The 25,532-nt window shown below is 43.7% G+C and overlaps 1 pseudogene; it reads right to left on the reverse strand.

The window, feature by feature from the left end:
- Window positions 1–300: 300 nt before the first annotated feature.
- On the reverse strand, window positions 301–1,914 carry LOC109568669 (granulocyte-macrophage colony-stimulating factor receptor subunit alpha pseudogene; annotated as a pseudogene).
- Between the last annotated feature and the right edge of the window lie 23,618 nt (window positions 1,915–25,532).

The following is a 25,532-nucleotide window of genomic DNA, read 5'->3' on the forward strand; positions in this document are numbered from 1 at the left end:
CCAGCTACAAAAGCACCTTTGAGAAACATGACATTATCTTTTAGAGTAAAAGAAAATGTTTTTTAGTTGCTCATTCATGTTTGGCTCTTCATGGCCCCATGAGGATCCCAGGATCCTGTGTCCATGGGATTCTCCAGGCAAGAACACTGGAGTGAGCTGACATTTCCTTCTCCAGGGGTTCTTTCCGACCAAGGAATCGAACCCGAGTCTCTTAGATTCGTAGGTGAGTGCTTTACCACTGACTCCCTGGGAAGCCTCGTTAAAAGAACAAAAAGATAGAAAGCTACACAAACACTCACAACAATTTAAAAAAGCTTCATTCGAAAACCGTAAATAAAACATTTAAGAAATGTTAAAAAAATATATTAAAAAAAAAAGTCAACAGCTTCTAGAAAGTCCCGGGTATGGAGATGCCTGGAAGTCACAGTTTCGCTGGGGCTTCTGAGACTGTCTCCACGGTTAAGACCTCTTCCTTGTCACTTTTTCCCGTTTCGTGTGTAAACTTCTCCCATAGCATCTCGTGGTCGACTTGATGGTTATCATTCAATTTATCTTTGATCTGTGGAACCGGAGGGAATAACCTGTGGCTCTTGAGGAATCGAACTCAACGGGCTGGCTCCAGGCTCCCCAGTGGGCTTTCCGGGCGTCAGCTGTCCTGATCTTCACAGTATGTTTCGCTTTGGATCCCGGTTTCGGAAAGTTGTATCTATTACCGGAGTCACCAAATACTACAATCAGTTGACTTCTACTGCTGCTGGTATCGCGCCGTCTCTGGATGTCCAGCTGGTACTGGAACTCCCTGTTGGGCCATGGCTGTCGGGTCCTGGGCTTTTCCCACCTGATGAGGCAGTGGGACTCGTTGCACTGGACGGTGATGTTGTCAGGTGGGTTGTACTGCTCTATTTCCTTTAACAGCAAAACCGAGTCGAAGAACTGGATTCCGGTTTCTTGGCTGGTACCGTTAACCAGGAAGTAACTGTACGACGTTAATCCCGAGAGGTCTCGGAGGTGACATCCCACGTGGGTCCCCGAGTCCTTCAGGTAACGAGGACATTCCCTCTCGATTCTTTTCTTTGATCGGATGTACAGAAAGTACTGGACGTCGTCGGGAGCCGCTCGGCCCTTGGCCCAGCTGCAGTTCATGAAATCCGCGTCGTAGATAACACAGGAGAAGTTTTGGGCAGCCGTGCCCTCCCTACCTGGGTTAGTGTAGACCAGCATTTCTGAAAGCCGTCTCTGGTTGACATGTACTTCAACGGTAAGCGTGACTCCCCCGTGGAGAGAATAGTCCTGAAACGTGCACTGACACTCACTGTCTTTGACCTTTTTCTTAATCAGCCCCTTCTCCTTGTGAATCAGCACACATTCCCCAGAGCTAGCGTTTTCCCTGCAGTCCCAAGTCAGCTTCGTCGTCTGTGGGTCAAACTTCACATTTAGGCTGGCGTTTGGCTTCACGGTTGGAAGATCCTGCTGCTCCTGGGTGAGGAGCCATGCGGAGTCAAGCACCATAGAGAGGAGGACCACCGTCGCCAGGAGACTTCCAGGGCTGCCCAGACGACGCAGAAGCGCCGCAGCTCCTGCAGACGCAGAGGCCAGGCCTTAGTCTCGTGCTGGAGGATCACTCCCCGGGAGCCTCCTCGTGGGCACGGCCACCTCTGCCCCCCCGGGGAGACATTCCTGGCCCATCATCTCGTCACCCCGGGGTCTCCCGGGTGTTAGACCGCGGTCCCGGGCCCCCGCCGCCCAGGCTCACATCTCTGCGTCCTCTGTCTCCCCAGCGCCCCGCACCCACGCTGCCCAGCTCCACTTTCAGTTTCTCTTTGTGGAGTCCAGCTCTCCTGGAGGAAGAAATGGCCCCAAGCCCCAGTATGCACGCTTGGAACCCCCACCACAGCCAGAGGAGCCTGGCGGGCCCAGTCCCAAATGTCCCATTTTTAAAATAAATGTGTAGTTATTCAAATCTTTCCTAGTTCAGTTTTGCTAGATCATTAAATCAATTTTAAAAAGTGATACAATTAGTATCAGCAACTTTTAGATTTATTTATAGTCTGTTTTATTGAATAATAGCAAACCCACTTTGATGACATTGTTATCAACATACAGGGACTTTTCTTCCAGCAGGAGAATGATCTGGATTACTCTTTACATGAGTGAGTGTTTTGTATTTTGAAGCTACTACTGACAAGTCTCTTATACTGAAACCTGTATAACCTGAAAGAGGTGTGTCAGTGGAAAATCCTTGTTCCATAAATGGAGGAGTTATTTCTTAAGATAAGAAGCTGAGGAAGTGGGGAACATTTCCAAGTGCATTTAGGGGTTGTGTTCGTGCTGTCTCTCATTCATGTCTAACTCTTTGTAACCCCATGGACTGTAGCCCGCCAGACTCCTCTGCCCATGGGATTCTCTAGGCAAGAATACTGGAGTGGGTTGCCATTTCCTCCTCCAGAGGGTCTTCCAGACCCAGGGATCAAACCTGTGTCTCCTATTGGCAGGCGGATTCTTTACCACTGAGCCACCTCAGTTCAGTTTAGTTCAGTTCAGTTGCTCAGTCGTGTCTGACTCTTTGCAACCCCATGAACAGCAGCACGCCAGGCCTCCCCATCCATCACCAACTCCCGGAGTTCACCCAAACCCATGTCCATTGAGTTGGTGATGCCATCCAACCATCTCATCCTCTGTCATCCCTTTCTCCTCCTGCCCTCAATCTTTCCCAGCATCAGGGTCTTTTCAAATGAGTCAGCATCAGGTGGCCAAAGTATTGGAGTTTCAGCTTCAGCATCAGTCCTTCCAATGAAAATTCAGGACTGATTTCCTTTAGGATGGACTGGTTGGATCTCCTTGCAGTCTAGGAAGCTCTTTTGGGTATTAGACAGATGGAATTGAGGGTTGTGACTCTAACTTTTTCTTCTTTTCCTTTTTTTAAAAAAGATTTTGGCTGCACTATGTGGCATGCAGGATCCTAGTTCCCTAATCATGGATCAAACCCGAGTCCTTGCTTTGGGAGCCCAGAGTTTTAAGCACTGGACCGCCAGGGAAGTCCATAGCTTACTTTTAAACCTGATGCCTGGGGCTCCTGTGTTTGGTGGAAGCTGTAAGTGGTGAGATTTGAGAGGTAGTGTGATACGAGGAACAGGAAGCATGAAAATACAATTTTCTGTAAAAACTCTCTGCCATCCAGGCCAGACTCTCGTGGGATCTCCCTGGCCAGAAGAATCGACAGGACTGGGTCATGAGGCTAATCCAGGCGAGGTCTGTGTGAGCTTTCTGCACAGGAGATTGGACACCTTACAGGTCTGGGCACTGCTAGGGAAGGCCCTGAAGTGTAGGAATACAGAGAACATCAGTTTTTTTCCCAGAACTACAAGACTTCCACGTTCCTGTGTTTGAATTTCAAAGGCCAATAAGCACTTCTTAGCCCAAACCAAATAAGAGCTATCTCCAGGGTATCAAGGGAAATCTTGGGGACACACAGAATCTGGAAAACACCTGCTGTTGGTAAAGCTGAAGCTCGCAGTCTCTGAGGACAGCCCGAAGGGTGATGTAAGGTGATCTGGAGGCTGCGGTGACCGTGGTGGACACCCCAAAATATGATGTCCATTCAGGGCTGTTTTAACTGAACTTAACTTAAGCTGGGGGTTGGATGTGTTGCTGGAAGTCAATGCTATCTGATCCCCAAGGAATATTCTGGAATAATGCCTCCTGAGTGGAGACAGAATTGCCCACAGGATGGGGCAGTATTTGCAGCAGAGATTATGTCACGTGAACATGACATGATAGAAGGGCGCTGAACAGATGGCTTGGCACAAAGGCAGGATGTGAAGGCCAATGGAAGGGTCTGAAGGGCTGTTTGAAGATCGTTTCTTGTGAAGTACAGCCCTTGGCAGCTAAAATCAAAAAGTTCACTTCAACAAAGCCAGAATTATAGAATTCAGGGGACAATCTGCTTTCTCAACCTAAGGCTTTCTGTCCTGTCAGCCTAAGACTTTCACCATACAGTAAGAGGGTGGGAGAAGTTACCAGGTGATGGAGAGCAGTTCAAGGTGACTCACAGAGGAAGATGTTCCAGCCAATAGATGGCATCAACTGCCACTTGTCCTCTAAAGGAGTGAGCATATATGAGACTTTTCCAATTCAGTTCAGTTCAGTCAGTTCAGTCACTCAGTCATGTCCGACTCTTTGCGACCCCATGAATTGCAGCATGCCAGGCCTCCCTGTCCATCACCAACTTCCAGAGTTCACTCAGACTCACATCCACTGACTCAGTGATGCCATCCAGCCATCTCATCCTCTGGCGTCCCCTTCTCCTCCTGCCCCCAATCCCTCCCAGCATCAGAGTCTTTTCCAGTGAGTCAACTCTTTGCATGAAGTGGCCAAAGTACTGGAGTTTCAGCTTTAGCATCATTCCTTACAAAGAACACCCACGGCTGATCTCCTTTAGGATGAACTGGTTGGATCTCCTTGCAGTCCAAGGGACTCTCAAGAGTCTTCTCCAACACCACAGTTCAAAAGCATCAATTCTTCAGTGCTCAGCTTTCTTCACAGTCCAACTCTCACATTCATACATGACCACTGGAAAAACCATAGCCTTGACTAGAAGGACCTTTTCCAATTAACTGAATTTAAAAACCAACAAGGACCTACTGTATTGCATAGGGAACTGTAGTCAATATTTTGCAATAACCTATAATGGAAGACAATGTAAAAAAAAAAGAAAAGAAAAGAATATGTATATTTATGGTGGTGGTTTTCTCTGGGCTTCCCTGATAGCTCAGTTGGTAAAAAATCCACTTCAATGCAGGAGACTCTGGTTCGATTTTTTGGGTCAGGAAGACCCGCTGGAGAAGGGATAGGTTACCCACTCCAGTATTCTGGCCTGGAGAATTCCACGGACTGGATAGTCCACAGGGTCACAAGGAGTTGGGCATGATTGAGTGACTTTCACTTTCATGGTGGTTGTTTAGTCGCTAAGTTGTGTCCAACTCTTCTGACTCCACGAACTGTAGCCCACCAAGCTCCTCTGTCCATGGGATTCTCCAGGAAAGAATACTGGAGTGGGTTGTCATGCTGTCCTCCAGGGGATCTTCCTAACTCAGGGAACCCTTGTCTCCTGCAGTGCAAGCAATATCCTGCATTGCAGGTGGATTCTTCACCAGCTGAGCCACCAGGGAAGCCCGTGTGTGTGTGTGTGTATATTTATACATAACTGAGGGCTTCCCAGGTGGCACTAGTGGCAAGGAACCCACCTGTCAATGCAGGAGAATTAAGAGATATGGGTTCAGTCTCTGGGTGGGGAAGATCCCCTGGAGGAGGGCATGGCAACCCACTTCAGTTTCTCTCCTGGAGAATCCCACAGACAGAGGAGTCTGTTGGTCTACAGCCTATGGGGTCCCAAAGAGTCGGACACTATTGAAGCAATTTAGCACACATGTGTATAATATACTGTGCACGTGAAACTGGCACAACTTTACAAATCAACTGTATTTAATAAAAATTTGGACAATGATTAGGCAGATACTGTGGAAGAGAGTGGGGAGCGGGGGCAGCAAGGACCACATCCCACACGATGCTAAACCTTCCTCTGCTCTGGCTCTGTATCGAGGGGATTGTTTGCCCAGGACACTTGTCATGTTTCAATGCGATGTGCGTGCTAAGTCACTTCAGTCGTGCCCCACTGTGACCCCATGAACTGGGGCCTGCCAGATTCTTCTGTTCGTGGGATTTTCCAGGCAAGAATACTTGAGTGTGTTGCCATTTCCTCCTCCAAGGGGCTCTTCCAAGCCTGGAATCGAACCCAGGTCTCCTGCATTAGCATGTGGATTCTTTACCACGAGGGCCACCTAAAGTCAGCTAAAATTTGTCGTAAGAGTGTGGGTGTGGGGGTTGGTATTCCTCCCTCCAGAGTGATTTTTGGCAGTCTACTGCAAGAATTTAATAACAGTTCTCTACCTTTCCAAAGTCACAGGCCTCATCTCCTGTCCAAATCACCCTGTCCTGGCTCAAAAACCCAGTTCCTCGTGAGTGCAGGTCAGTAGCACTGCCCACTGCCCAGGCCGGCTGTCACACGATGCCCCAGCCCTCAGCTACTTCTCTGCTCTGCCTTTGGGGGTCACCCCTCTCCCTCATGGGCTGCATGGCACATATCTTTTCCAGAATTTGTGTTTGTAAGACAAGATTTGCAGCTAGTTACTAGAATCGTAAAGCTACCGTTTAACTTTAATTAATTGAGAAAGTGTTGTCAATACATTAACTTTAATGTAATTTCTGTTTCGTTTCTGTGTGAGAGCGTTAATGCTGTCATCTCATGCATTTTCCGCTCACAGCCCTTAATATAATGTAAGTAGCCGCATCTCACAGGGGCTTCTTGCTGACCGAAATTCTGTCAGGAAAACTTCCACTGTCACTGATTTGGTCTGAGCTTTTAAAATGCCTTCAAAAGCAAAACAAACATGATGTGTTTTTTGGTAAATAGCATTGGCTTTGGGATGTGTAGTTCTAACAGTTAAAACATCAAAGATTTTGACAATCAAACAAAGTTTTGATTCCGTGCACCTGTGTTCTAATTCAGAAACAGCCCTACAACCCAACAACCCTTCCTACAAGTGGAAGATGGGAAAAGAGAAAAGGGAAGAGGTAAGAAAGATATCAATATAACATTATTCATGGGGATGTGTTTGGTTTCTAAAATGCATTCAACCCTCCAAAGAGTAACTCAGATCAAGGATACGTGAGTGGGTTGCCATTCCTTTCTCCAGGGGATCTTCTGGGCCCAGGGATTAAAACTGAATCTCTGGCATCTCTTGTATTGACAGGTGGGTTCTTTACCACTGAGCCATCTGGAAAGCCAATATACATCAAAATATATGGTTAATGTCTCTATATATTATACATGAAAACTTGCACACGTGTGTTTTCTACAGCTGTAATGTACACACACCTCTTGCCATGCCAGTGACGTGGTTTCAGTGTGGCTAATAACTTTGTAGTTGTGTGATTTTCATGACATTTGATATATGAGGTTTATATTACACTTTCAGAGTATCATGCATGGAGAGATTTAGCAATCAGGCTCATCTAGCTTCCAATATTCTCCACACAAAAAAATCCACAAATGTTACAGATGCAACTGAAAGACTTACCCTAGTTTAACAACCTGCGATAACTGATCATGTGGGGCTTAAACCATATCTGCCCTCTGGGGACGACATGTTTCTTCCAGTGAGTCTTCACATGCTGATGGAGAGCAGGTGGAGGGTGGGGTTATTGCCCTGGTTCTCTAGACCTAAGCTTGGATCCTGTGCAGCTTTTACCTTGGGTTGGGGTGTGGGGAGGTGGTCTCCTTACTCCACAGACTGGCTTTGGCCAAACAGATGTTGGCAGAAGTGACACAAGTAGAAGCTTGAATGTGCTGCCATTGCCATGACAATGGCACGCTCTCTGGTCCCTGGTCCCGTAGGTCCCTGGAGGCGGAGACACAGAAGCCTCTTGACCAAGCCTGCAGCTCAGAGCCAGGCCCTGACGGCTCATCCCCAGCCACACGGACACAATAAATACTTATCATTTTTAAGCCATAGGATTAGGAGCTTGTTTACTGTCAGTAATATTGGGTCAATACTAAAACTGGATAAGAAATTATTAATTACAAAACAGTCACAGATGTAGAAAACAAACTTGTTACAAAAAGGTAAGGCTGGGAGTGGGGGGAGGAATTAGTACATGGATTGGCATTGACATGTACACGCTGCTGCTGCTGCTGCTAAGTCATGTCAGTCGTGTCCGACTCTGTGTGACCCCATAGACGGCAGCCCACCAGGCTCCCCCGTCCCCGGGATTCTCCAGGCAAGAACACTGGAGTGGGTTGCCATTTCCTTCTCCAATGCATGAACGTGAAAAGTGAAAGGGAAGTCACTCAGTCGTGTCCGACTCTTAGCAACCCCATGGACTGCAGCCTACCAAGCCCCTCCGTCCATGGGATTCTCCAGGCAAGAGTACTGGAGTGGGTCGCCAGTGCCTTCTCCGCATGTACATGCTACTATATATAAAATAGATGACTAAAAGGATCTACTGTAGAGCACAGGGAACTCTGCTCAGAGCTCTGTAATGACCTATATGGGAAAAGAATCTAAAAAAAGAGTGGACATATTTATATATGTATATATATATAACTGATTCACTTTTACTTTACTGTACAGCAGAAACTAACACAGCATTGTAAATCAATTATATTCTAATAAAATGTTTTAAAGATATGCCTAATAATTTTGATTTTGATAGTCTATTGAATTTAAGGCATAGCATGTTTTGTACTGATTTTTAAGAAGTTGATTTTTAGATATCTTTTCATTTTTCAATTATTATAGGACATTTGATTTCCCTCTATTTAAGTAACTGTTCAAGCCCCTTGATTACCTGTGTCAACAAACATTAGGTTTTTAAGTTTCAGCGTTATGTTGTTGTTTAGTCACTAAGTCGTGTCCAACTCTTTGCCACCCCATGGACTGTAGCCCACCAGGCTCCTCTGTCCATGGGACTTCCCAGGCAAGAATACCAGAGTGGGCTGCCATGCCCTCCTCCAGGGGATCTTCCTGACCCAAGGATCGAACCTGCATCGATCACATCCCCTGCCTTGGCAGCTGGGTTCTTTACCACTAGAGCCACCTAGGAAGCTTGAAATACTTCATAAAGCTTCTCAAAAACTAACAAGTTAGTAAGAAATTATAAAACCAAAATCTAAGGGAAAGATCTCTGATCTTTAAGATCAACATTCAAAACTGCTTTTGCCTAGACAGAATTTATTAATATTAATCCCACAGAAAGTCTGGAACTTTAAACGGGCATCCATATGGTTGAAAGAAAACCCATACCCCACACCACATGCATAAAATCACTTCATGCACATCAAAGACCAAATGGATCCATCAAAAACCTGAAATTTATATTGGAGCATATCTTTATGACACAGATAATCAAGGGGCTTGAACAATTACTTAAATAGAGGGAAATTGGATGGTAAATAAAGATATAAAAATGTGCCCCATCTCATCAGAACCTGGAGATGTGCCTTGAATCCACATTGAGACACCATCCCAGGGTCACGAGTTTGTTTAAAGTTAAGGAGCTTGACCATACAAAATTGTAAATTCTATCCAAACATTAGTTACTCTTATGATCTAATATGTTTGTAATGCATTTAATTAAATATATTCCAAATCATTTAAAAACACTTCTGTAATAATTTCCAAAGAAATCTCTAAGGTTATCATTTACACATTTCAATATTTCCAGTATGTTGCTCAGCCCGGCATTGTCTAGTCCTGAAATGTTCCTGCAAGCACATCTCAAAGAACAGAAATCAACAGAGCCCCAACCAACACTCTGAGTTCAAAGGTGACCCATGTATTTCCCGAGACCCAGCAGGAGATGGGGACAATTCCAGCACTCTCCTCGCATGCTGCTGTCCTGAGAGGACTCTGGACTCTGATGGTCACTGTGCAGATTCCAAACCTGGGTGTGATCAGGACCAACTGTTCCACTCGGCTTCCTGGAAAGAGGCTAAACCTTGGAAAGGTCCTCTTTTGAGTCATTTCAACAGGTGGAATGAAATTAAATTAATTGAAACAGCTGTATGTATCCGTATCTAAAACAAACACCTGGTAGTTATGATTTTGAAAGTTATGACCCAAAACAATCTGAGTAGCATGTCTTACTGCCACCCCAGGCTTTTTCAAAGGCTTCCCAGGTGGCACTAGTGGTAAAGAATGCACCTGCCAAGGCAGGAGATGTAAGAGACGTGGGCTCTTCATCACCGGACACATGGTTTTACCCACTCCCCTTCCACATTGTTTCCATAAGGATCAGATTTATTGGCAGGCTTTTTCCTCTGGGAGTATGTATGCAGAAATATGATAGTAATTTAAATACAGCCAACTAATAGCATGAAATGCAATTCATACAAACACTGTTTTAAGAGAAATGTATATTATTGTATATATTGGATGTAAAACTTAAGTAATAACCCCAAGAATGAGATGGCTAAAACCTAATAAGGCACTTTCATTGGCCCTCTATATGTTCTACTGATCTGTTTTGCCACTGAGATTTTTTTGAAGGGAAATGATATTCTAGAACACCAAAGCTTGCTCTGTTTTTGGCAGTTTACATGCTGGCACATCTACTTTTTATGGCATTTGAAATTAGTTTTTGCATTCATTTTATCTTTTTAAGTATGTCTAGTATAAAAGGAAAACAAAACAAAACAAAACACTGCTGTTTATACCGCCCTGGTGTAAATTTCCAGTTTTCTGAAAAATATCAACATATACTTCATTTACTCTCTCTTTGCCCCTAGCTTTCAATTGCCCTGAGCATGCAATCCGCTTTCTAAGGAGCTGCTCCAAAACCCCAAAGTCTTCCCTGACTTGATGAGTTAGAAATGCATATCCATCTTTTTTGAAACAAATTTTTATATCATCATTAATTTCCCCACTTTGTGCGGCTTTTACTTGTAATTTCTACCTCCTGATTAAAAATAAAATCAGGCAGGCAGGGCAGTGGCTGTCATCCAGCCTCATGTTGACAGGCACAGTAGAAAAATATTGACAAAATATTCTTTTTCAGGGTGTGAATTTTCCACTTTAGAGCATTATAAGAATAACGCTTGCAGCATAATTGAGACTTCACTTTTTATTACGGGCCTCACAGCAGGTGACCACAGCAAAGGATGTGTTGCCTATGAAAATCTTTATTTATATGAAAATGATACAATCATTAAAATGCAGGTGGAACATTGTTATCATTCAACACATCAGATTTTAATATAGTGAAAAATCACCTTTAACTTTTCTGCAAATTATGACCTAGAGGGACCCTTCACATAATGATTGTGCTGTTTCTGTCAAAGTCACAGTCAATTCTGATACATTGTGGAAATTGAAATTAGATCCAGAATGAACTTGTGAAGTCCTGAAAGATGATTGGAGGTGTGAAATGCAAATATCTCCTGCCATAGTGATAAACAAGAAATATCACAGCCATCAGCCATTCCTGGCCTTCAAATGTGAATGAGCGCTCCCCAAACTGTGACCCAGAGAATTCTGCCACCCTCTCCATGGTGACTGCTAAGGAGCTGGGGGATGCAAGAGGCAGCCATCTGTGACTCCTCAAGGCAAACAAGGAAACAGGATTGGCCCCAGATAGCTGAGGTGCACATGACACGAATTCAGTGAGCTTGCATATTCAGTACACAGAACGTGAAATTCCTTAACTTGATATCTGATCTTTGATGTTCAGACTGCCTGCTACCTTTGTTGCAAACTTGTATATAGTCTGACTCTACCTCCTGCCTCCTTGGAGCAGTTTTCTCAGGGCTACTGAGATGCTGTCTCCTGGGCTTGGAGTCCCACCAAATAAACCCTCCCACCAAATAAAATAATTCTCTATTTTTAGGTTGTGACTAATTTTTAGTCTACAGAGGTTCAGATTGCATCCCATTGGCAAGTTTATCCTCCAGGGAAGAGCAAGATGCTGAGTGTCCTCATCCTTGCTTTGCTAAGCTTTCTGAGAGGGTCGAAGGTTAAACCTGGGTCTGAAAGTAGGGTCTAAATGTACATGAACACTGGAAAAAAGAGAAAATAAATTGAGACGGCTAAGCTGGAGGGAACAGATGCCAGCACACACCTTAGATGACAAACCTGAAGCTGTTGCCACTTCCCAGTATCAGAACAAAGCCACATGTGGCTCTAATGACCATGTCTGGTGTCACAGGACATCATAGATAGCTTCCTGGGGAGGGAGGGTGTGACTGGGGCCGCATCTCACAGCAGAGGGCTCAGGCAGACCACACAATGTGGAGGGCAGGGTCCCCCCTGCCGGACAACCTTGGTGCTAGAAGCCACTCTGGGCTTGGTTGGCTCACAGTTCTCAAGGGAAAGGCTGAGGTTCTGGGCATCTGACTTGTCAGGGTGCAAGGAGCCACATTTAGATGTAGACATTGTAAAGGAGAATAAACCAGAGCCGCCGGCTCCCTGGGCCCTGCAGCCACATCAACAGGGGCAGCACAGACACCGTGCTGCCGTCTCCAGGATGTGAGTGCTTTCTGTCCTTGAATATGGAGCTCTGTTACTCTGTGAACCACTGTCAGCTTCCAGCTCCTGGGAGCTGCCACTCCTGGGGAGAGGCAGGGGTTCCGTAAATCAAGAGGGCACTTTGACAGAGGTAGGGCCATTTAAATATGTACTTTTAAATTAAATTTAGCACTTGATTCAGACAGTAAAGAGTCTGCCTGCAGTTCAGGAGACCTGGGTTCCATCCCTGGGTCGGGAATATCCCTTGGAGAAGGGAATGGTGACCCACTGCCTGGACAATCCCATGGACAGAGGAGTCTGGTGAGTTACACAGTCCGCGGGGTTGCAAAAGTTGGACACTACCGAGTGATTAACACTTTCATATCTAATATGTGCTCAAATCATCTCATTCAGTTATCTGCAGATATGTAGATACAGAAAGAAAATGGTTTACATGCAGATTGTACATGATTTTAGCAATTTCAGACTTACAATCTTACCAAAAAAATTAGTGTTTTTCAACTGCCTTGTGTACGTGTGAGTGAAAGTTGCTGAGTTGTGTCCGACTCTTTGCAATCCCATGGACTATATAGTCCATGGAATTCTCTAGGCCAGAATACTGGAGTGGGTAGCCTTTCCCTTCTCCAGGGTTTCTTCCCAACCTAGGGATCGAATCCAGGTCTCCCACACTGCAGGTAGATTCTTTACCAGCTGAGCCACAAGGAACGCCTTGTGTACATGTATTTGACATAAATTTATTACACTATAGAATTCCAATCCAACAGGTGGCATTTCAGATATTTGTCAAATAAACTAGCCAGCTTCAGAATAAAAGTAGAGCAAGTCAAAATTTATAGTTCTATATTGCCATAAATACAGTATAAATCCATGGGAAAAAGTTATTCTATGGAGGGCTGAATAGGAGGGGGATTATAAGAAGGGAGCTGTCATTACATTTACCTCTTAGCTCTGCTATAAGCCTGAGCTTGGAACTTCAGTTGCTCAACTTTGAGAATAGCTCTTCATTTGCTAGTCACAGAGGCTTGGGCAAATAGCTGAATCTCAGCTTTAGCGTCAGTAAAGAGAGGATGATAGACCTCAGAGGAGTGCCTGGCATTTAGAAACAGCAGCAGACATAGCTATTATTGCTATTAGAATAATAACAATAGCCATTCATCAACATCATGATGGTTGCCTTTCCGTGTCCAGGCAGCTGTGATGTGAAAATGCCTCACGTTAAGGAACTTCTTAAGAACGTGGCCACTTCCTGGTAACCTACGCCTTGACAAATGATGCTTGTACATCAGAAAGTAAGACTGCTTCTTCCGAAGGTGAATAAATTCCGGTGTGTTGGTCCAACACAGGCACTGAGTGCAATGCTAAAGAGAATAAACACACATCTGAAAAGCAATAAACTTTCACAAGTCATTGAATTTAAATGTCAGCTAAATTACTTCACGGTGTACCTTGTACCAAAAGACGTGCTGCTTAAAAGATAATTAAAAGTCTGTAATGTGGATGAAGCCGCATCTCCTTCTTTAAGTAATTTAAACTGTATTAACTTGGATCTCAGCAGGAAGCACAGAGACAAAGCCGGCGCGCTCTTATGCTCTTGGAGGCCTGCGAGCCTGCTGTGGCTTGTTTCTGGTGTGTGTGTGTGTGTGTGTGCGTGTGTGTCTCCTTCAGGGTGGCACTCTGTTCTCTAGCAGGCACCGTGCTCAGGTGAGCATATGGCATGTGTGTTCTCACATCAAGGCCACACGGAATCCCCGTGATGGGAGTGGCCTATGCAGCTGGCGTCGCTAGGTGCTTCTGCGATAAGCTGTGACCTGAGCTATGGGAGGCACTTCTAAAGAACAGGTTGGGACTGTTCACCTTGTAAGTGCCCCTGGAGATCACTGGGAAATGCCCTTCTTAGTGGAGGTGTTTCTATAGACAAGGGAAACAGTGTGAAAGACAAAAACCTACCATTTACTGAAAGCTGTTCAGCAAAGACTTGGTGCAGGGGGATCACAGTGATTCTTTCAATTTGTTTTTTTCTAGAAGCTATTGGCTTAAAAATGGCTAAGAAAAGGAAGAAGAAATGACCATGTACAAGATTTTCCTACCTGCTTACACTTAGGATAGTTGCCTGACCCACGTGTTCTGAATAAGGAACTGGTGGTGTTCAATGGGCAGTCTTTAGCACACAGGCTTCCTTTTCCCCTTAGCTGAACTACAGATATCAATACCTTTAGTGGGCTTCCTAGGTGGCACAGTGCCAGTGCAGGAGATGCAAGAGATGTGAGTTCGATTCCTGGGTCGGGAAGATACCCTGGTGAAGGAAATGGCAACCCACTCCAGAATTCTTGCCTAGGGAATCCCATGGGCAGAGGAGTCTGGTGGGCTACAGTCAGTGGGATCACTGAGAGTTGGACATGACTGAGCACTTACGCATGCACAGTGGCCAGAGACTCTGATAAGAGCTGTGAACACTTTTATCAGAAAAATGCATGTATATACTCCCATTCAACTTATACGGCTCATAGGACACCCTGTGTTCAAACATTTCAAGGACTCACCTGATGTCTGTCTGTAGCATGTAATATGCGTAGCCCCCTCCGATATAGACTTGCCTTTGTTCATCGTAACGAAAGCTAACCAAATTAGAAGTCATACTGACATTCGCGTGACAGTCTGCATATTAAAGGTAAATGTTGATTAGAATGGAAGGTAGGTTAAGTGTAGCTTCAGGGAACTAAATAATTAGACTTGACCAGCTGTTCTCTTGATGCTGAAATCAGGTACTTTGTGGCGATCGCTGTCAGAGTAAGCCTGAGAAGCACATTCTGAGCCTTCACAAAGGATACAGTTTCCCATTGCATCTTAGCAGTAAAGGGGACCAGACTGTGCTGGCCCAAATCATGCCAGGATGGCACGGCAATTCCTGAGAGGTGAGGGCAAGTGAGCAACAGTCACAGAGGAGGAACCCTGCCCGCCCCTGTGCTCAGCTGTGTCCATGGGATTTTCTAGGCAAGATCACTGGAGTGGGTTGCCTTTTTCTTTTCCATGGGATCTTCCTGACCCAGAGATCAAACTCACATCTCTTCTCCCTAAAAGCAGGGCATAAACTCCTCTTTGTGAAGGGGTCCTTCTCTACAGCAGAAGAACAGAATAACTCCTATTCGAGGACATTGTTTTTCTCTGGACGCCTCGCTGACTTGAGTCTGTAAGCAAACCTCCCAAAATAACTCTTACCTTCTATTAGCTATCCTCAAGAATTTCCTCCCGCGATTCACTATCCCTCCACACCACAGCCCTCTTCCTCCTCCAGGCAGTCTCCATGATGTATTGTCCTTTGTTAAGAGGGAGTATCAGCTGCCAGAACTAAGGGCTTCTTTGGGGGGCTACTCCTGTTCTGTGGAGCCACCCACACACATGTAGAATAAACCTTTTTCTGTCTTTTGCCAGTTTGAATAGCAGGCCCAGTTACTGAACCTAAGGAAGTTGAGGAGACTTGTTTTTCTTTCTCTACAGTAGTTGGATACAGTCCTTTTCTAGAAATATGAGACAATTAACAAAACTGCATCGCCCCCTTCTGCCAGCTTGCCCCCTTTCCTAGTGCTTTCTCCCCTTTAAAAGTTAGCACAGACAGAATGCATTGATTTTATCTATCTATCTTGTGGCCAATACTGTAACTCCACATCCATTTTCGAGTCCATTCACAGAAGACAGGGTGTTTTAGTCCTTAGTTTCTTCATGTTTGAATGTTCCTGCTTCATTTAAAAAATGTTCAGTAATGATTAATTCAGCCAAGCTTTTGATGGTTTTGCAGATAAAATCATACTGGCTAAGGTCAGATGGTTGAAAATTCTGTAAATTAGTGTATCACCAGTTGACTTGCCTCTGAATTTATATTAATAATTTGGGCAAAGTCATAAATTAAGTTTAAAATCTTAAATTTATTTTCCCAGTAGGGGTTATGTTAGATGTTTGTGTTTCCTCCCCTCCCTGGAGTTCAAATAAACTAACAGCTAAGGATCTGGATGAATCGTTTTGCCTGATTTAGCGCCATGATTTCTCGCCAGCACCACCGTGGGCTTCTGCGGGCCTTTTCTCTGTCCTCTCATGTCAAGAACTTGAAGGGTCTGAGCGTCTGTCCTCCCTGAAGCTAAGTGAGCCTGTGCACTTGAAGGATGCTGGCCAAAGATTCAAGACTGGAGCCAGAAACCAGGGGCCTTTTACCCAGGACACAGCAAACAGAAGGAGCCTTAGGTTCACATCCTTTTCTCTTGTCCTTCTGCCCACAGGGCTGCTGCAGGTGGTGGGACTGCTGCAAACTCTTTACACAGGGCAGGTCTGTGTTACAGTGGAGGAACTCACGTGATCCATAGTTCATAAAGCAGCTGCAAGCAAACCCGCTCAACTTCTGCCTCCTCAGGGGGACACTGGCTTAATTATCCTGGTCAGGAAGTATCTTCCTTCCACCTGGAAGAAGGCACTCTGCCCCTCTGCTTTCCACAGACATTTGCAGTGCAGACATCCTTGAAAAACTGAGGCAGGACAGAAGCTGTCACCAGATACATAGCAGCTCCACAGAGAAACGCCCCATCCCAACAACTACTTCCCTTCCTCAGAGTGGGGATGAAAGACACTCGCCTTTTAAACCAAAGGTGGGTGTGGGTAGGGAAGAAAGAATCACAACAATTCTTAGAAAAATGTTCATTTTCTGCCATCACTATGTCACTATGTTATAATTTTTAAACACACAAATTCGTCCTCATGAATATTTCTATGTCACTTCAGATCCAAAGGGACTTCTATTCTAAATGATTTTGAATTTAACATGACAGCCTACAGCAGACACGCATGTCCATTTTTTTTTCTATTCCAAACCATTACTTATTTGTTGCATAAAAATTCAGAAATAAAATATGTGTATAAGCATATATTTGTCTCCAAAACTGGAGTAGTACTAACTAGGCTTTAGATGGAAAGTAACTGTAATTGTTGTTGTAAGACGTAGTGTCTCTCTTCTCTGTGCATGAATTCTAGGGTTTTCTACTAATTCTTGAAAAATATTTGCTTTTCTCTAGGTAGAATGCATGGAGGCAAAATAGCAAATGTTTAGGACGCTATACAAAATTTCTACCCATGAGGCCAAGGGTCCTAAAGTGGAGATGGGGGTAGGGGGCTCACTTTGCAACATGGACTTGATTATCTACATTATTTTACTTATTGGATCCTTGATTTGTGAGGGAACCTCCTAATAATGAAATATAGCATTACTAAAGTCTTAATTTCTTTCTGTAACTGGAGTAATTGTCATTGATCCATTTATTTTTCCTTGAATTCCTTTCTATTCACACACTCCTGGCTATGTTTTGTGGATGGATGGGAAATTGTGGGGGATATATCAAGGAGTGTGATGCTGTCTTGCCTGCACTGTCCTTCACTGGGAACCCAGGGCTGGCCGCGCTCCCTGTGGTCACTACAGACAGGTCACTCCTCCACTGCTGCTGATTCTACACTCAGAGAAGTGCCCAGCATTATTAGTTACCTATTTTTATATAGAATAAGGAAATACTCAATACTCTATAATGACTTGTATGGGAAAATAATCTAAATAAAAGGGGATATATGTATATGCATAACTGATTCACTTTCAGAGAAGCCTCAGCAAGAGAAGCCGCAAAGAAAGGCAATGCCAAAGAATGCTCAAACTACTGCACAATTGTACTCATCTCACATGCTAGCAAAGTAATACTCAAAATTCTCCAAGCCAGGCTTCAACAGTATGTCAGCCATGAACTTGCAGATGTTCAAGCTGGACTTAGAAAAAGCAGAGGAACCAGAGATTAAATTGCCAACATCCGTTGGATCATTAAAAAATCAAGAGAGTTCCAGAAAAACATCTATTTCTGCTTTATTGACTATGCCAAAGCCTTTGACTGTATGGATCACAACAAACTGTGGAAAATCTTTAAGGAGATGGGAATACCAGACCACCTGACCTGCCTCCTGAGAAATCTGTATGCAGGTCAGGAAGCAATAGTTAGAACTGGACATGAACAACAGACTGGTTCCAAATCGGAAAAGGAGTATGTCAAGACTGTATATTGTCACCCTGCTTATTTAACTTATATGCAGAGTACATTATGAGAAACGCCGGGCTGGATAAAGCACAAGCTGGAATCAAGATTGCCGGAAGAAATATCAATAACCTCAGATATGCAGATGACACCACCCTTACAGCAGAAAGTGAAGAGAAACTAAAAAGCCTCTTGATGAAAGTGAAAGAGGAGAGTCAAAAAGTTGGCTTAAAACTCAACATTCAGAATACTGAGATCATGGCATCTGATCCCATCACTTCATGGCAAACAGACGGGGAAACAGTAGAAACAGTGATAGACTTTATTTTTTTGGAGGGGCTCCAAAATCACTGCAGTTGTTGACTGCAGCCTTGAAATTAAAAGACGCTTGCTTCTTGGAAGGAAAGTTATGACCAACCTAGACAGCATATTAAAAAGCAGAGACATTACTTTGCCAACAAAGATCCATCTAGTCAAAGCTATGGTTTTCCCAGTAGTTATGTATGGATGTGCTTTTGAACTGTGGTGTTGGAGAAGACTCTTGAGAGTCCCTTGGACTTCAAGGAGATCCAACCAGTCCATCCTAAAGGAAATCAGTCCTGAATATTCATTGGAAGGACTGATGCTGAAGCTGAAACGCCAATATTTTGGCCACCTGATGTGAAGAAGTGACTCATTTGAAAAGACCCTGATGCTGGGAAATATTGAGGGCAGGAGGAGAAGGGGACAACAGAGGATGAGATGGTTGGATGGCATCACCAACTTAATGGACATGAATTTGAGTAAACTCTGGGAGTTGGTGATGGAGGGAGGCTTGGTGATACAGTCCATGCAGTTGCAGAGTTTGACATGACTGAGTGAATGAACTGAACTGATTCACTTTACTCTACAGCAGAAACTAACAACATTGTGAATCAAATATCTCCAATAAAAGTTAGAAAGAGGAAAGTGCTGGCAAGCGGTGTGCAGAGAGCAGTCACCCAGCATCATTTGCTAACTGGCTGCTGAATACAGAGATGAAGGGACACAATGAGTGACTATCACAAGGAGCTGTTCTAGACTATTAGAATCTCAAGAGAACCTGGGGCTGTTTAAATATAATAGGGGTGCTGCTTATACGAGTCTTCCCCGGTGGCTCAGTGGTGAAGAATCCACCTGCCAATGCAGGACACACTCAGGTTTGATCGCTGGGTCAGGAAAATCTTTTGGAGAAGGAAATGGCAACCCACTTCAGTATTCTTGTCTGGAAAATCTTATGGACAGAGGAGCCTTGAGGGCTACAGTCCCCTAAATTGCAAGAGCTGGACTCAGCTTGACAGGAACATGTACTTTCCTTATAAAGACAAACCCTGATTATTAACATCTTTGAAACTTGAGATGGCAGAGTGTGCTCTTAGCACAATTTGGGAAAACATCAGAAGGCACAGACAAATTTTGCTTCGTACGCAGACATCATTGCTGGCTGTGGAATCTTTGTCTTGCCTTTTTCTGTATTTTTCAATATAGAAGAGAAACTAAAAAGAGGGAGAAGAGAAGGATGAGGAGAGGAAGAAGGAAAAAGCCACAACAAAATTATGAAAACGCAGAAGAGAAGAAGGCACTGGGAGCAAAAGTAAAGGAGGAAAGACAAAAGTAAAATAAGATTGAAATATAAACTTCTGGATATTACAGATGGTAAATAAACATCAGCCAGCAATCTTGGTACAACTTTGAGAAATCAGGACTCCTCTTGAACATGACAATCTGTACTCAGAGGAAGAGAAGTAAAAAAATTTCAACTAATTAAGAGTGTTAATAAAAACATAGAGATATAAAAATTTATAGAACATGCATTTGCTTGGCATGAAAATATTTCTCTGACTCTGTATTCATATACTGTATGTTTATATGTATAGTTTTTATAGAGAAACTATACTATTTAAATTACACACACGCACTCTAAAATAAACTTTATTCCAAGATGATAACCACGTTTGGCCTTTATTCATAAGGTTCTGCAGTGCTAGGGGATGGCCGGGCTGGGTCAGTGTTAGCTGAGAGGACCTAGGTCTACCAAACAACGTTTCTTTCCCTCTAACTAGCTTGTCCTTGTTTTCCTGGTTGGAAAAAGTTCAAAAGAAGACCAAAGGGTTCAAGGGCTCTGGATACCCAGATCTGGCAGAAACACACCATCACTTCAGGAGTTATTGATAACAGCAAATCCTGAAACGACCCTGATTCAAGGGGTGGATAAACAGATCCCAACTGTTTATGGAAACTGCAGAGTATGGATACAGAGAGGCTATTGATTAAATCTGTGAGTTCAATCAATCCAATTGCTAGGTAAAGGTGCCTGGATGTGCTTTATACATGCGTGTGTTTCTGAACTGAAGATTGTCATGTGGTCTATTGGGTAGACAGATTAGAACTCAGGCAACTCAGTTTGCCTACCTGCCAGACGTTGGTTTCTTTATTTAAGAGATTATGACAGCGCAACAAATCAGTGTGAAAAGACAGCAATAGTTATATACAATCCATAGTTATGGGAATCCATCACAAATTTATATTTTTATATGTTGTCCTTGGTATTGTGTTTGGTTCCAATCATTACAGAAAATACATATGTATTTTAGAAAAGAAAAAAATAGACTTTTTGTTTACTTGTCTTTTCTTTTAAACTGTCTGCTATGAAAACCTGAGTGAGTTTATGTTTGGAATGATCTTACTTAAAATAGATGTGAACTTTCCGTGGAGGAAGTGGGGAGAGAACTGCAAAGACATTCCGTGCTCATCACCCAGAGAAGCGTGGCTGGAAATGTGCTTTCACCTCACTGAAGTGGCATTTTGGGAGTGATTTGACTTTTTTTTTGGTGTGTTCTAGCATTTACAGAACTCGCTTTTGGGGGACTGGGAGTAGATTTGACAAGACAGATGGTTATCCTCGTGAATGGTTGAAAATTTAATATTACAAGAGGTATGTAATGTGACAACACATATTAAGATGTGGAAAAAGCAAACAAACAAATATAAGCCCACAGAGAGAGTCTCAAGGACTTGAAATCAGGCTTCATCTCACATTGTAAACAGTGGGTTCTGGAGAGAAAAACAGCAAAGCAGCATTTATTAAATCACGTCCATGAGGTTCACGGTCAGCGATCTCCCCAGTGAGGCAGGGCAGTCAGGTAACTCCCTCTCTTACATTCTCTCTCTCTCTCTCTCACACACACACACACACATACACGACATATACTATGAACCATAAAACAAGCAACTACTCTAAACCAGTATTTATATTTCTTTGGCTCTCCCATCCACAAAATCATGCAAATAATAGGGAAGGTATATTCATGAAACTCTTAATATAAATAATATAAAATATAAAAATGCAGTCTATGTCCTAAAATAAAGATATGACCAACTATGTTACTTCCACATAATATGTAGCCTTTAAAAGTGAGGACAAAGATCTTATAACAACAGAATAAAATCTTACATATTTTATTACATATTAAAATCTTACTAACTGAGTATTAGTAACAATTGGAAGTAAGCTGTGATACTTTAATAGGGGTTGAGATGATACATTGAAACATGGTTAGGGGAAAATACATTAAAACTGTGATGTAATTGGTAAGGATGTGCCAGGCTGTTTTCTTCATTCTTTCCTAGTTTTTCCATAGTCATTATACTTGCTGTTATAATAGTAGATGCATTTATAAATAAAAATAATTCCATAACTATTCTTTATACAGAAGCAAAAAATAACAAAAGCGTAACAAATGCAGAGCAAAGAGAATTAGGGGAAGGTTGAAAATAAAATCTCTGCCTGTGTCCTTACTTTTGTTTTTTCCAGACAATGAATAATTTTTGTAATTTAAACATGAATATCCATCTAGCTAATTAGCTGAAGATTTTAATTATGGAAGCATATGAGGTGAAATCTCTCTAAAAATAAATCCTTATTAAACCTTGAAAATATACCTTTGATAGTTTAAAAATAAATGAGCATATTTTTTTAAAAAAAGCTATTGTTATTAAAAAAAGTAACCACAGTGTTAAAGCTCTTATTCCTGTAAATAACAAATATTTTGCAGCTCTGAAGAACAAAGACATCATTTTGTTTACTTTTGTACTCTTAGCAATTATCACAGAGTTTCCACTGTTAATCAGTTACTAACTGTTTACGGAACACCCACTGTGGGCTGGACATTGTTTTTCAGGACGGGGACTCAGAAGGCACCAAGGTTTTGCTTCCCTGCTGTCCAGGTTATAGTAGGAAAGGAGAATCAATATGGAAAAAAAACACTAATATGTTCCCAGAGAAATACTTGTTATAGACCTTAAAACACCTTGATGGATGTTCAAAGAGACTAGGGGGATAACTTGAATTGGCTGGTCAATGGAGGCCTCTTTGATCATGTGACCTCTGAGCTGAGACTTAATGGCAAAGAAGGAACCAGACTTGTCAAGATCTGGGGCGGGGGTGGGGGTGGGTGGGGGAGTTGTAGTTTAGGTTGGGTGGTGTATTTCAGGCAGGACTGAGCTTGGTCAATACGAGGACTTGGGATGAAGGTGACCAGGAGAAGAGAGTGGTTGATGAGAGCCACATCAGGCTGCCAAAGCTGGGTGTTGTCCCCAGGGCACTGGGAACCCTAGGAGTATCTGAACACAGGCGTGACATGGAAGGATTCATGTCATCAAAATTCATTCCTGCTGCTGTGCAGAGGAGTCCCAGGGAACAGCGGTCACCCTGAGATCAATGAGTGGACTATGGCCTTTGGATAGATAAGAAATTACAGCACCTTGCTGCTGCTGCTGCTGCTGCTAAGCCACTTCAGTCGTGTCCAACTCTGTGCGACCCCAGAGATGGCAGCCCACCAGGCTCCCCCGTCCCTGGGATTCTCCAGGACAGAACACTAGAGTGGGTTGCCATTTCCCTCTCCAATGCATGAAAGTGAAAAGTGAAAGTGAAGTCGCTCAGTCGTGTCTGACTCCTAGTGACCTTGAGCCAGAGCAAAAAAGTTATCCTAGAGGAAGAGGGTGGATTGGAAATATTTTAGGAACAAAAGCAGAAGTCCTTGCTGATTGCTTGGACATGTCGGGGAGGGAGGACAAACACTGAGATGTGCGTTGTTGACTGTGAGCTTTAACTGAGTCCGTGGGGGTAGGGGGTGCATTTACTCCATGAAGACCGTAGTCAGAAGAACAGCTTTTCTGGGGTGGTGACTCTGTGCTGATTCAGGCAGGTCACGTTTGAGATGTCTAGAAGCATTCAAGCAGAGATCTCAAATATGCAACTCATATCTCTGTATATTTGGAACTCGGTGGATGAATTTAAGAGTCAATGTCATATAAATGATATTAAGAGTGGTGGCATTTGAGACTGGATGAGATCACTTAAGCAGAGATGACAGAGTCAGAAGAGTCAAGACCCAAGAACTAAGTCACGTGAATTTCCAAAGTGAAGGGATTTGAGCATGAAGGTACCAGCAGGGAAGATTGAGGAAGAACAGCCCCATGTGTGAACAACCTCACAGCAGCTGGGGGTATTGAGTTTCAGGGACAGACTCACCAAATGGGTGGAAGCATGCTCTACAGTCTTGTAAGACAGCTGAACACAGTGAAGGCAGCGTTGTGACTGATGGATTGGAAATAAAGCAAGCATTGGTGACCTTGACAGAGGAATCTAATCAGATGGGTCCCAAAAGAAGGTGGTATAAGGAAAGGAGAAAGAAGAAAAGCTGTAAATGAGACTCTCCAGGTAACATTTCCAAGACATTTTTCTGTAAATGATTGGGCACCAGCTAGAGGTGTCAATGTCATATTGATTTATTCTTATCTACTTATATAGACATACAGACACAGGCATGCACCATCATACACACACAGCTTTTTTTTATGGAAATTACTTGTATAAAGCATAAGTGTGTGTGGGTGCTCAGTCATGTCCATCTCTGCAACTCCATGGACTATATAGCCAGGATCCTCTGCCCCTGGGATTTCCCAGACTGGAATACTGGAGTGGGTTGCCATTTCCTTCTCTAGATCTTCCTGGCCCAGGGACTGAACCCGTGTCTTCTGCATCTCCTGCATTGCAGGCGGATCCTTCACCACTTGGGCCATCAGGGAAGCCCAGCTCTGCCATTAGTGGTTCCCTTGTCAGTCTCTCCTGGGCCACCACAAGTCCCCCGTACCCCTAACCCCCTCCACTGCCCGGAGAGCGGGGCTGCTCTCCATGTATGCGTGCTTATTAGAAAGACTGTATATCACTGGCCAGTGTAAAAATATTTGCCGTTATAAACAAGCTGAATCAGCAGTAGGCCCTTTAAAGATGGTTTTGTTTTTTGTCAGCAGTTAGGAACTTGCCACCATGGAGGACTTGATGACCTGTGGGTGATTTCCACAGCACTGAAAACTTGCCCTGGGATCTCTACATCCTTCTAACAGTTCTATTTACACGGATGTGCTTCAAATAAAGCTGATGTGAATGAACAAGAAAGTCCTCCCAGGTACTGTTTCTGTCTGTCCAAGAGGCGGGGAGGGGCATGCGCCATACTTGGAGCCCCAGCCACAGGCTATCTACCAAGGCAACTAAGTAGGTTGCATTATTTCCATTTTGAAATGAAGTAGATTCAAAACAGTCTAGTATCTTACCCAGGTAGTCTAGTATCTTACCCACGTAGCAGCATTCTTTCTGAGGCAAGTCAGACTGAACTTCCTGTTCTAAAAAGAAAGATAAAAAATAAAAGGCTCAGTGTTCAACCTACACTGTCTAAAATGAAATCTCCCTCCCAGGCAGTTCCAGTTAATTTCCTGAGTTTTTCTGACCTCTCTTGTGACACCATTCCCTCCCCCGCCTCCGCCCCCCACACACTGAAACAAAAACCACATTAAGCTAACCAATGGATCTTTGCACTTCAATTAATCTGAGGTGAGTGGAATTCTGAAGTTATTTAATGCATTCACCTTTTTCCTGTAGCTGGAGACAGCTGAGCTCAACTATCACAGAGGGAAATGCACATGAAGCTGTTAGCCAAGATCTGAGCAATGGAGACCCGGTTGAAATAAAAAGGTGTTTATTTGTTAGGACTGAAGCCCAGGAGACACAGATTCAAGAAGCACTTGAATTGTGTTCCCCTGACTTCAAAATGGGGGAGGCTTATAAAGGAAAAACAAAAAAATTGCAAGGTTACTGTTGGTTCCATGAGTTTTTTCTCAAGAGTTATAACTGGGGCTGGCGAGGAGTAGGCTGCTTGTCAAACAAGGATGGTTGGGGTCTGAAAGGCTTCACAGCCAGAGGTCACCTTGAGACCATAGGCTGCAGCTGTCAGTTGCTGTTCCGAGTACATCTGATGGTGTCCTTACATCTGGAGCAGTTCAGAGAAAGTTCAAGTTCTCAGTGGAGGTAGGACCAAGTCTGAGC

This window comes from Bos indicus, chromosome 14 (assembly GCF_029378745.1).
Source record: "Bos indicus isolate NIAB-ARS_2022 breed Sahiwal x Tharparkar chromosome 14, NIAB-ARS_B.indTharparkar_mat_pri_1.0, whole genome shotgun sequence".
Lineage (NCBI taxonomy): Eukaryota > Metazoa > Chordata > Mammalia > Artiodactyla > Bovidae > Bos > Bos indicus.